Below are 14,155 nucleotides of genomic sequence, written 5' to 3' on the forward strand. Positions count from 1 at the left end.
ATGTAGGGGTAGATGAGTTTGGGGACGGGAATTGGAAACTAGCGAGGCCTCTGAAGGTGGGAAGGAGAGTTGTGGAAGAGAAGAGCCACAGAGGCTGGTAGTGTTGGGGGAGTTGTCGGACTCCACGTATCAGTCATTCGCTGCCAGCTACTCGTGACCAAGCGAACTCCTTTTGTGTGCCTCAGTTTTCTCACTGGTAAAATGGGAATGAGTGTCCGCTACCTCTCAGGGTCATAGTGGTAAATCATCTCTGAAAGTACCAAGTATACCAGCACAATATGTAATACGTGAGGGCTAGTGCGATTATTAAGGAGCCCCGCGCTATTATTAAGGAGCCCTGGTGGTGCAGTGGTTAAAATACTCGGCTGAAAAGGTAGGCTGTTTGAACCCACCAGCTGCTCGCAGGCGAAAGGTGTGGCAGTCAGCTTCATGAAGATTTACAGCCTTGGAAATCCTATGGGGCAATTTTACTATGTTCTATAGGGTCCCTATGAGTTGGAATCGACTGGACGGGAGGGGGTTTGTTCTTTTAGTGCTATTAATATTTTAGCGTTCTGAAATCTTCTTTGCAGGTCTGAAATTCTCTAGGGTGTTAAAATCAGGCAAAAAACAAAACAACAACAAACCAGTTACCCTCTATTTGAACTCATGGTGATCCCACGTGTGTCACAGTAGAACTCTGCTCCACAGGGTTTTCAATGGCTGTGACCTACCTGAAGTAGATCGCCAGGCCTTTCTTCAGAGGCACCTCTGGGTGGACTTGAACCTCCAACCTTTTGGTTAGCAGCCGAGTGCTTAAGTGTTTGCACCACCCAGGGACACAATCAGGCAATTGGGCATTAAAAAGGAGCTCTTAGGGTTCTCCATATAATCACTTGAGATCTCTAAATCTCTGCAGCCCCTTCCAGAGCTCAGACCTCATTCTATACCAATGGATTACAGTACCAGTCTCCTCCCTAGTTAATATCTCACCTTCCACTCTCTACCCTTCCAACAGATGCAGAAAGATCTTTCTGAAACTCAGACGGGATCCTGTCTCTTCTCTGCTTGAAACTCTTCCATAGCTCTCTGTTACAGACTCATTACAAAATCTCAACTCCTTAGCTTGGCATTTGAGGCCCTTCATGAAGGAGTGCCGGCCAAACTCTCCTGCCTCTTGTCTCACCACTTTGATTGTGCTCCAGCCAAAAACAACATCTCACACCTCCCTGAAAACTCTAATACTTTCACACCTCCAGGTGCTAAGTCCTGAACTATTCCTGCTGCCCTGAGTAACCTTTCTGACTAAACTTTCCCTCCAAGAGCTCCATTTTTTTTAGGACTTAATTCTTCCAGAAAGCATCTTCTGACTCCTGCCTACCTCTAGCTCTCAGATTGAGTTAGGCAACCCCTAGGTTTCTCTCCAGGTCCCTGGGTGGCACAAATGGTTTGTGCTCGACTACTAACCTAAAGGTTGGCAGTTCGAACCCACCCAGAAGTGCTGCAGAAGAAAGACCTGGTGATCTGCTATAAAGATTACAGCCAAGAAAACCCTGTGGAGCACAGCTCTACTCTCATGGGGTCATCATGAGTTGGAATCGAGGAAGGCAATGGGTTTTTTTTTAGGCTTCTCTCCAAACAAACAAAGAAAAAATTACCATCTCTTTACCAGAGCCCGTTGCCACTTCTTTTTCCCACAGAGCTGCTGGGTGGGTTCAAATTGTTGACCTTTCAGTTAGCAGCCAAGCTGCTTAACCACTGTACCACCAGGGTTCCTTTGTATTATAAACCAAAATACCTGACCTGTTGCCATGGAGTCGACTTTGACTCATATCAACCCTGTAGGATAGAACAGAACTGCCCCATCGGGTTTCCAAGGCTGTAATCCTTACAGAAGCTGACTGCCACATCTTTCTCCCATAGAGCCACTGGGTGGGTTTGAACTGATGACCTTTCAGTTGGCAGCCACTAGGGCTCTGGCTTCTCTCCACTGTTCCCTATAGTCCACTAGTTCCAGAGGTATTCTAACTCCGTCACATGATAGTGTCCCTTCCCAGCTCAAAAACTAGTGCCAGAGGACAAAGTCCAGGTGCCTCAGTATGACACCTGTTGATGTCTTCAGCCAGCATCATGCTAGGCTGGGCACTCTGGAAGATGACAAACAGCTCTCTAGGCTGTTTGAGTCCTTGACTTTACAGTCAGCTTGGAATGGTGTTTACTATTCCCCAAGCCTGGCTAACTCTCTCTTGTCCTCCAAGGCTTTGCTCAGATGTCACCTCCAGAAAAAATTTCCAATACTATACTCCTCCCTGAGTTGGTGGATGAGCCCCTTCTGCCCTCCTGGAGCCCCCCCCACCCCCACTTAATTACCCTTATGATCCTGCCTTGTAGTTGCTTGTTTGTCCATCCAAAATAGTAGCCACTGGCCACCTTTGGCTATTGAGCATTTGCAGTGTAGTTAGTTCAAACTGAGATGTGCTGTTAGCATGAAATACACACCAGATGTCAAAGACTCAGTATGACAAAAAATAATGCAAAAGGCCCCTGGGTGGCACATACTGTTCGCACTCAGCTGATAACCAAAAGGTTGGTGGTTCGAACCTACCCAGTAGCAACGTGGAAGAAAGAGGCCTGGCAATCTGCTTCCGTGAAGATTAGAATCAAGAAAATTCTATGGAGCAGTTTTATTCTTTGACACTTGAGGTCTTGCCAAAGTCACAAACCCAGCAATACAATGAAAACAAACAAAAAACTTGACGAAAACAGACCAAAAAAAAAGCAAAATATCTCGAAGATTTGAAGTGATAATATTCTGGATATGTTGAGTGGAATGAAATATGTTCTTAATGTTTATTTCACCTGTTTCTTTTTACCATTTTTTTTAAAAATGTGGATACTATTGAACCCCACTCCTGTAGACCTGCACTGTCCAATATGGTGGCCACGAGGTTGTGCAAATGGCTAACGTGCTTGGCCGCTAACCAAAAGGCTGGAGGTTCAAGTCCACCCAGAAATGCCTTGGAAGAAAGGCCTGGCAATCTGCTTTCAGAAAATCAGTCATTGAAAACCCTATAGAGCACAGCTCTACTCTGACACACGTGGGGGTACCATGAGTTGAAGTCAACTGGAGAGTAACTGTTAATTTATTTCTTTTCCATAATTGTATCCTCAATGCCTAGAACAGTGCCTGTCATATGGTAGCTGTTTATCAAATAAAAAACCAAACAACCCACTGCCATTGAGTCAATTCTGACTCATGGTGACCTCATGTGCTACAAAGTAGAACTGTGCTCCATAAGATTTTCTTGACTGTAATCTTTATGGTAGTAGATCACCAGGCCTTTCTTCCACAGCACTGCTGGGTGGTTTTGTACCACCAAGCTTTAGGTTAGTAGTGAAGCTCAAACCATTTTCACCAGCCAGAGACCTTGGGAAGATTATAGAGCCGTTGTCAAGTGAATTCCAACTCATAGTAACTCTATAGGACAGAGTAGAACTGTCCCATAGGTTTTCTGGGTTGTAATCTTTACAGAAGCAGACTGCCTGGCCTTTCTCCTGCAGAGCGGCTGGTGCATTTGAACCACCTTTTGGTTAGCAGCCGAGCACTTAACCACTATGTCACCAGGGTTCCTTGGCAAGGTTATAGAGACAGTATAATATCAGTGGTTACCAGGGACATGGGGTAGGAGGAGAGTTGAATAGGTGAAGCACAGGAAATTTTTCCTGTGATGGTTGCAGTTAGATTGAATTCCCAGTGCAGAAGTGACCTTGGCCTAAACTTTGGGGCAGGAATGGTGGGAATGGTTATCCTGACAGACCAGTTCTGTGGCAGGATTTGGGCTATTGTTCCTCTTGCTTATCTTTATGCTTAACTTCTCTGATGCTCCCTACAATGAGTTACCCAATACCTCTTCTTTTTCCTCAGTTTTATTATTTTTATTTGCAGGTAATTAGCTTCATTTTTTATATATAATTTATTTTTTTCTTGTTATTGATAATATACACAGCAGAACATAAACCAATTCAACAGTTTCTACATCCACAATTCGGTGATTATGTTCTTTGGGTTGTGCAACCATTCTCACCCTCCTTTTCCAAGTTGTTCCTCCTCCATTAACACAAACTCACTGCCCCCTAAGCTTCCTATCTAGTCTTTTGAGTTGTTCTTGTCAATTTGATCCCAAAAGATAGTTCTTAAAAGAGCGTAATGTTCAAGGCAGACCTTTTATCTCAGGGCAGGAGTTTTGGAGGTTCATCCAGCCCCTATGGCTCCCGAAAATCTGGATTCCATGAGAATTTGAAATACCCAATACCTTTTAATCCATCTCTTTTCTCCTTAAGGAAGCCAGGGTTGGCATCTGTGGTGCTTACTTAGGAACCCTGTCTCATTTAATCTTAGCAGCCAGCTTTGGAACGTATTCTTCTTGGGATGAAGCAACTCAGGCTCCAAGAGGTGAAGGGCCTCGTCTACAGACACACAATGCTTTGGTTGTGGCCCTAGGACTCAAACTAAAGTTGCTCTGACTCCAGGGCTTGAGCTCCTCGCTCTTACTACATTTTTGTTTTTTTCTTTCAATCAATATGTTGGGCATCTCTCTTATGCCTGGGCCTGGGCTAAGCTCTGAGGAACCATGGTGGCACAGTGGTTAAGCACTTGACTGCTAAACTTAAGGGCAGCGGTTTGAACCCACCAGCAGATACACAGGAGAAAGACCTGGCAATCTATTTCCAGAAAGATTATAGTCTAGGAAGCCCTATGGAACAGTTCTACTTTGTCCTATAGGATCACTATGAGTCAAAATTGACATGATGGCATCAGGTTTTACAGGTTGAGCTAAGCTCTGGTGGGTAGAGTGGTGAACAAGAGAGGGAAGGTCCTGCCCTCATGGAGATTACCATTCTAGTTGGGGGAGACAGGTTGCAAATAATAAATGCATGTGATTACGGACTTTGAAAAAGTCCACAAAGGACCTGTACTCCAATGTTCATAACAGGACTATTTGCAGTAGCCAAAATGTGGAAACAACCTAAATGTCCCTCAGCAGAAAAATGGATAAACAAAATGTGGTACATACACACAATGAAATAATACTCAGCCATAAAGAGAAATGCAGGCTTGCTATGACATGGATGAACCTTGAAAACATTAATGCTGAGTTAACTAAGTTAGCCACAAAAGGACAAATTCTGTATGATTTCACTTACGTGAAACAGGCAAATGTATAGAGCCCTGGTGGCCTAATGGTTAAGTGCTTGGCTGCTAACCGAAAGGTTGGCGGTTTGAACCCACCCTGTGGCTCCTTGTGATAAGACCTGGGGATCTGCTTCTGTAAAGATTACAGCCTAGGAGAGCTTTTGAGGCAGTTCTACTCTGTCTCATGCGGTTGCTATGAGTCGAAAATTGACTTGAGGGCACCTAACAACAACAACAATAGAGACCAAAGCTTATGAAAGGTTTCCAGGGGCAGGAAGGAAGGGGGGCACAGGGAGAGTTATTCCTTAGCGGTACTGAGTTTCTGTTAATGGTGCTGGGATAATCTGAAAAACAATAGTGGTGATGGTTGCACAGCATGGCGAACGATATCAGTGTCACTGAATTCTACGTGTCAGTATAATGTTGAAATGGTAAATGCTTTTTTAAATGTATTTTCACCACAGTTAAAGCACTGATCAGGGTCACAATAGAACAGGAGAAAAATGCAGAAGAGAACTCAAATTTGTAAAAAGTCCAGACTTACTGGACCAGTTGAGACTACGAGACTCCCTGAGACTGTTGCCCTAAGATATTTTTTAAACCTTGAACCGAAATGATCCTCTGAGGTCACCTTTTAGTGAAATAACAGACTGGTGCACAAAATAAAGGGTATTATCCATGAGTACAGTGCTCTGTTAAAAAACCACCTGTATGAGACCAAAAGGTCCATAGTTACACTAGAGCAAAGATGAGAAGATAAGGGGGCAAGGAAACTAGGGTACTGGAAATGAAACAAACAGAATGCAATTAAATGTTGACACATTGTGGAATAATTTGTGTACAAATCGTCAAATGGGAACCTAATTTGCTGTGTACATTTTCACTCAAAACACAGTATTATTTTTTTTAAAAGAAGCTTTTAAATAAAATAAAACACCTGACTGCTGTTTGCATCACCACCAGCTTTAACCAGCTGGTACTTTGAGTGACCTTGGAAAGCAGACATGCTCAGATGGCTTTTTCCCCTGAGGGAACTATCACTGTCAACCTGAAGTTTTTTTTCCACAGCTTTACCCTTTGTAGCCCTCAGGGGCTACAGAGCAGTTTCCCTAAAATGAAGAAATTGTGATGAGAAAGTGTAAAGACCTTCCCAACTTTGCGTTCTAATCCTGGCTCTGCCTTCCACCTGCTGTGTGACTATCAACACTTCACTTAACCTCTCTGGGCCTCGGTCTCCTCTTGTGTGAAATGCTAAGGCTGAATGTGAGAAACTAAAGTCCCCTCTAGCTCGAAATTCTTGCCTGACATACAAAGTTCCTAAGTGATTCTCAAGATTTTCAGTCGCCTTATTTGCACACTGGAGGGAACAACGCCCCTTTGCCAACTTTTTCCAAGCGCTTAGATTGCGCGCGACGTTTTGGTATTTTGCGCTTTGTCGCCCCCACACGGCCTAGGAGATGTTGCCAGCAGCAGGTATCCAATAAAAATCAATTCATAGAATTTTAAGCGGGAGGAAGGCAGAGACTGCCTATATCTAGATTGCTCATTGCCCAAAGATTGGCACTTAATAAATATTTGTTGAATGAGTAACAAAATAAACGAATGAACGAAGGAATTGGCAGCTTTAAATCTTTGCTACAAAAAGCTCTTGGAACCTTTCCGTTGAGGGTGTGAATTTTCAACCTGAAGGCCTTCAGGGGAACCCCTTCCCTCGTTGCCAGCGGGAGCACAACGGCCCTTCTAGGGTCGCTGGAAGCGCCTGCGTCCTCGGGAACCGATTCCTGGGCGGCCACTCTGCGGCCTGATAGAAAAGGGCCATACACGGAGTAGGGGTCCTGGAGCATGACAGCTGGGCGCTGAGAGGGGAGGGTCCTCTAGAGAGCCTGGGGCGGTGCTCAGGTGGGCTTCCCGGGAGGAGGGGCTGGCGAGGGCTGGACCCGCAGGATCCGTTGTAGGGACGGTTGGGGAGTGCCGGGGAGGTTTGTGCCGGAAAATTCCTCGGGAACATAGAAGGGGCAGAAATCAGGGGGGGCCCAAGTGTGCTTTGGAAAGGAATGTTAGGGAGGTGTTGGAGTAGGTGGTTTCTCAGAGGCGAGAATTCTGGAGGATAGAAACATGAACTGACATTGTAGAACAAGCATGAAAGGAAGAAATATTGGAGTTGGGGGCACGGAGAGACCTTAGAAGAGAGGATATGGAGGAATAGAGATGCTGGGAAGAGAAAGTCTCCTAGGACTATGACAGAGAATATGTAAGGGCAGGGATGGATAACGGAGGGAATAGGAAAGTGTGAGTCACATAGATTCTAAGAAGGCCCTCCCAGAGCCCATCATAGGAATTGGGTTGATAGAGGCTGGTGGCCTGCGCAAATCCTGGGAGTATTAGAAGCTGTAAAGTGAGAAAGTCTAGGGGTTGAGCGCATAGAGATGGTTCTGGAAAACCCACCAGCTCCTTGGAGAGGTGAGGGGTTTGAGGCAGAGGAGGAGGATGAAATAGGTAACCAGACGTTGGGGTACATTGAGGTTCTTTGGTCACCCCAGGCCTTAGCTTTCCTCCCCCATCTTATGTTAATACCTTTTTTCCCAACTTTAGCTGCTCCTCTGGATTTGAGAAACTAAAAAAACCTAAACCCACTGCTGTTAAGTCAGTTCCGACTCATACTGACCTAACAGGACAGAGTAGAACTGCCCCATAGGGTTTCTAAGACTGTAAATCTTTACTGAAGCAGACTGCCAAATCTTTCTCCCACAGAACACCTGGTGGATTCGAACTGCCAATCGTTTGGTTAGCAGCCGAGCTGACTTCTGACTGTTTTACAGCTGACCTAAGTGCCTGAAGTTCTTCAAGAATGCTTTCTGCCTCCAGGCCTGTGGCAAATCTCACTCAGATGTCTGGCCCTTTGTGAGTCTTGCGGCAAAGCTTTTAAGTGTTCCAGCAGTCTTTGCCAGCACTGATTCACCACTGGGCTTCCTATACCTGTTCCTTCTGACTCCAGCTCAGCACATCCTGGTATATTAGGGCAGGCTGCATGTATAACAGACATGGGCTTAAAACTGGTGGCGCCCACATTAGTAAAAAAGAAGAATCACATGATCATCTAAATTGACACAGAAAAGGCATTCGACAAAGCCTAACACCCATTCCTGATAAAAAGTCTCAATAAAATAGGTATAAAACGGTAATTCCTCAGCATAATAAAGGGCATCTATACAGACCAAGGAAACCCTGGTGGCGGTGGCGTAGTGGTTAAGTGCTACGGCTGCTAACCAAAGGGTCGGCAGTTCAAATCCGCCAGGTGCTCCTTGGAAACTCTATGGGGAAGTTCTACTCTGTCCTATAGGGTCGCCATGAGTCGGAATCGACTCGACGGCACTGGGTTTGGTTTTGGTTATATAGACCAATAGCTAACATCATTCTTAAAGGAGAGAGGCTGAAAACATTCCCCTTGAGAACAGGAACAAGACAAGGATGCTCTTTATCACCACTCCTGTTTAACATTGTGCTGGAAGTCCTAGGTAGAGCAGTAAGGCAAAATAAAGAAATAAATGGCATCCAAATTGGGAAGGAAGAAGTAAAACTATCCCTACTTGCGGATGATATGATACCATACATAGAAAACCCAAAAGGTTCAATGAGAAAACTACTGGAACTAATAGAAAGATTAAACAGAGTAGCAGGATACAAAAATGTACAAAAATCAGTTGGATCCCTATACACCAATAAAGAGAACGATGAAAAGGAAATCAGGAAAACAATACCATTTATATTAGACCCTAAAAAAATAAAATACTTAGGAATAAATCTAACCAGGGATGTAAAAGACCTATCCAAAGAAAACTACAAAACACTACTGCAAGAAACCAACAGAGATCTACATAAATGGAAAAACATGCCATGCTCATGGATAGGAAGACTTATCATTGTCAAAATGTCAACTCTACCCAAAGCAATCTACAAATACAATGCAATCCTGATCCAAATACCAAAAGCATTCTTTAAAGAGATGGAAAAACTAATCATTATATAGAAAGGGAAGAGGCCCCATATAAGTAAAACACTATTGAAGAAGAATAAAGTAGGAAGACTCGCTCTACCTGACTTCAGAACCAGCTATACAGCTACAGCAGTCAAAACAGCCTGGTACTGGTACAAAGACAGATGCATTGACGAGTGGAACAGAATTGAGAACCCAGCTGTAAATCATCCACTTATGGTCACCTGATCTTTGACAAAGGCCCAAAGTCCACCAAATGGGGAAAAGAGTCTTTTTAACAAATGGTGCTGGCAAAACTGGATGTCCATCTGCAAAAAAGAAAGAAAGAAACAGGATCCATACCTCACACTGTACACAAAAACTAATTTGAAATAGATCAAAGGCCTAAATATAAAACCAAAAACTATAAAGATCACAGAAAAAAAAATAGGGTCAATGCTGGAGGCCCTGATAAATGGCAAAAACAGGATACAAACCACAGCTAACAATACACAAATACCAGAAGATAAGCTAGATAACTGGAAGCTTCTAAAAATTAAACACTTAATGTTCATCAAAAGACTTCACCAAAAGAGTGAAAAGAGAACCTACAGACTGGGAAAAAATTACTGACTATGACATATTTGACAAAAATCTAATCTCTAAAATCTACAGGAAAATCCAACACCTCTACAACAAAAAGACAATTCAATTAAAAAATGGGCAAAGGAAGACTTAATGGTCTGACAGAGACTGGAGGAACCCCCAAAACTATGGCTCCCAGATGCCCCATTAATTCAGAACTGAAATCATTTCCAAATCTACTCTTCAGACAAAGATTAGACAGGACTATAAAATAAAAAAATAATACACATGAGGAGTGTGCTTCTTAGTTCAATCAGATACATGAGACCAAATGGGTGGCTCCTATCCAGAGGCAGGATGAGAAGGCAGGAAGGGACAGGAACTGGTTGAATGGACACAGGGAACCTGGGGTGAAAAGAGGGAGTGTGCTGTCACATTGTGTGTATTGCAACTAATGTCACAAAACAATGTGTGTATGAGTTTTGTATGAGAAATTAACTTGAGCTGTAAACATTCACCTAAAACACACACACAAAAAAGGGCAAAGGATATGAACAGACACTTCACCAAAGAAGACATTCAAGAGGCTAACTGATAAATGAGGAAATGCTTGTGAGCACTAGCCATTAGAGAAATGCAGATCAAAGCCACAATGAGATACCATTTCACCTCGACATTACTGGCGTGAATTAAAAAAAAAAACAAAAAAACAGAAAATAACAAATGTTGGAGAGGCTGTGGGGAGATTGGAACTCTTATGCAAAATGATACAGCTATTTTGGAAAACGATTTGGTGCTTCCTTAAAAAGCTAGAAATAGAAATACCATATGATCCAGGAATCCCACTCCTAGGATTATATCCTGGAGAAATAACAGCTGTCACATGAATAGACATATACACACCCATGTTCATTGCAGCATTGTTCACAATAGCAAAAAGATGGAAAACAACCTTGGTGCCAGTCAACAGATGAATGGATAAACAAACTGGTACACACACACAATGGAATACTACACAATGATAAAGAACAATGATGAATCTGCAAAGCATCTCACAACATGTATGAACCTGGAGATAATCTTTAAACCTTAAACCAAAAATATCCCTGAAGTCTTCTTAAAACCAAAAAGTAAAAACCAAACGCACTATCGTCAAATTGATTCTATTTTTTTTTTTATAGTGACCCTGTAGGATACAGTAGAACTGCCCCATTGGGTTTCCAAAGTTGTAATCTTTACGGAAGCAGACTGCCATATGTTTCTTCCACAGGGCAGCCGGTGAGTTTGAACTGCTGAGCACTTAACCACTGTGCCACCAGGTCTTAAACAATCATTTAGCTTAACTAGTAATATGTCTGCCTTGAGCATTGTGCTCTTTTGAGATCTGTTTATATGGGATTGAATTGACAGCAGCAACTTGAAAGATTAGATAGGAAGCTTAGGGGGCAGTGAATGTATGTTAATGGGGGGGTGGGACAACTCAGAAAAGGAGGGTGAGAATGGTTGCACAACTCAAAGAATGTAATCAATGCCATTGAATTGTACATGTAGAAACTGTTGAATTGGTGTATGTTCTGCCGTGCATATTCTCAACAAGAGCAACAAAAATAAATTATATTACAGAAAATCAAACAACTGGTGCCTTCAGCAAGTGGTGTCATGGGGATCTTTTCCCAGGTCTCTATGGTCCAGACCTGGGAGATGTCAGCTCCAGAACTTGGCTCTGGCTTCACTGATGGATAAGGCAGGACTCTTTCCTGAGCTGAATGGTTTACAACTTCAGGGTATGCTGGCTGCCTATGGGTGGTAGGGAAAGGAGGAAGATTTGTGCATGCAAGATGTACTCGCCGCCTAGGGAGATTGTTCTTAGCTGCTGTGGAGTTGGCCTCCAACTCATGGCGACCCCACGCACAACAGAACAGAACGTTGCTTGGTCCTGCGCCATCCCTATATTCGGTTGAGGATCAGACCATTGTGCTCCATAGAGTTTTCACTGGCTGATTTTTGGAAGTAGATCACTAGGCCTTTTTTCCTAGTTCATCTTAGTCTGGAAGCTCCACTGAAACCTGGTAAGCATCCTAGCCACATACAAGCCTCCACTTGTATAGATGGGTGGTGGCTACACATGAGGTGCGTTGGCTGAGAATCTTCTCCTGCGTGGAAAGCGAGGATTGTACCATTGAACTGAACCACCATGCTGGCACCCTATGGAGATTACTGGTCTTCTTTTCCCCTTTAGCTTCACCAAGAGGCAAGAATCCTTGGTTTTCACTCAGGGCTTAGTGACTGGGGAGTTCACTCTGACCTCAATGACCCTGTGTGTAAAATGGGAATGAATGATCTCCTCTCTGTCAGTAGCCAGGTGGTGGTGATTTTCCAAGCCTACTAAGTCTGTTTTCTTGTTTCATTCTTCTTTGCTTTTCCTCTCAGTTTAAAAACCTGGACAGACCCTGACAAACCATCCCAGTTTTCTTGGGGCTGAGAGGTTTCCAGGGATGCAAGGCTAACAGTTTTAAAACTGGGAAAGATTCTAGCAAACTGGGATGAGTTGGTCACCTTTGACCTCATCTGTGTCCCCAAACTCAAGCTGTTATTTATTGGCTGCCAGGGGGTGCTCTACACTTGCAACGCATGGCTGGAGGAGGCTTCTCAGGATGCACAGGGAGTTGGCTGGCTCCCGCCCTCTGTGGAGTGCTTCCTGTGTGGGGTGCTGACAAGTCCTCACCAGTCTTCTCTGCATGGTATCTCGCACTCAGAACTCTAGTCCTAAGTGTGTGGACCTGTGGAAAGGCATTCCAGCACTCCAGGAACTTTTGCTTGCACTGGCTAACCCCCTGGGGTGGGACAGCTGCTAGCCACCCCTGCCCACCTTGACCCCAACATTTCCAGTATGCCCAGGTGCTGGTCTAGCACATTGTGGTGTGTTAGCTAGGGTAGGGGTTCCTGGCTGGCTGTGGCCTGGAGATTCAGGTGTACTCTAGACCTGGATATCATTTCCGTCCACCACTCCAGGCCAGTGGAGGGATGTAGCATCATACTACTAGCTTTGACTAGCTGTGTAATGCAGGGCAAGTGACTTCCTCTATAGCCTTGGTTTTTACCACCGAACCAAAAAATAAAAGAAAAAGAAAAAAAAAACCAAAACCAAACCTGTTGAAGTTGTCAAGGATTTTGTTTTACTTGGATCCACAATCAATGCCCGTGGGAGGATCGGTCCGGAAATCAAATAACAAATTGCATTGGGCAAATCTGCTGCAAAAGACCTCTTTAAAGTGTTAAAAAGCAAATATGTCACTTTCAGGACTAATGTGTGCCTGACCCAAGTCATGTGTAATGGATTGAATTGTGTCCCCCCAAAATATGTGTTAACTTGGTTAAGCCATGTGTGGTTGTCCTCCATTTGTGATTTTCCTGCATGTTATAAATCATAATCTCTGCCTGTGGTTAAAAGGATTAGGGTGAGATGTAACACCCTTGCTCAGGCCACATCCCTGATCCAATGTAAAGGGATTTTCCCTGGGGTGTGGCCTGTACCACCTTTTATCTCTCAAGAGATAAAAGGAAAAGGAAGCAAGCAGAGAGTTGGGGACCTCATACCAACAAGAAAGCAGCACCAGGAGCAGAGGGTGTCCTTTGGACACGGGGTCCCTGTGCCTGAGAAGCTCCTCAGCTAGGAGAAGATTGAGGACAAGGACCTTCCTCCAGAGCTGACAGAGAGAGAAAGCCTTTTCCTGGAGCTGATGTCCTGAATTTGGACTTGTAACCTACTAGACTGTGAGAAAATAATTTTCTCCTTGTTAAAGCCATCCACTTGTGGTATTTCTGTTATGGCAGCACTAGATAGCTAAGACACCATGGTATTTTCAATCCTCTCATACACCTGTGAAAGCTGGACAATGAAAAAGGAAGACCGAAAAAGAATTGACATCTTAGAATTATGATGTTGGCGAAAAATATTGAATATACCATGGACTGCCAGAAGAATGAACAAATCTGTCTTGGAAGAAGTACAGCCAGAATGCTCCGTAGAAGCAAGGATGGCGAGACTTCCTCTCACATACTTTGGACATGTTATCAGGAGGGATCAGTCCCTGGAGAAGGACATCATGCTTGCTGAAGTAGAGGGTCAGCAAAAAAGAGGTAGATCCTCAAGATGGATTGATAGTGGCTGCAACAATTGGGCTCAAGCATAACCATTGTGAGGATGGTGCAAAACTGGGCAGTGTTTTGTTGTAGTTTGGGTCGCTATGAGTGGAGACTGACTCAGGGCACCTCACAACACAATCATTTGGAAGATTGGCGTTTGGAACCCACCAGGGGGAGAAAGAGGTGGCAGTCTCTTCTAGTAAAGATTACAGCCTTAGAACCCCTATGGGGCAGTTCTACTCAATCCCACAGGATCATTATGAGTCAGAATTGACCTG

This window comes from Loxodonta africana, chromosome 11 (genome assembly GCF_030014295.1).
Source record: "Loxodonta africana isolate mLoxAfr1 chromosome 11, mLoxAfr1.hap2, whole genome shotgun sequence".
Lineage (NCBI taxonomy): Eukaryota > Metazoa > Chordata > Mammalia > Proboscidea > Elephantidae > Loxodonta > Loxodonta africana.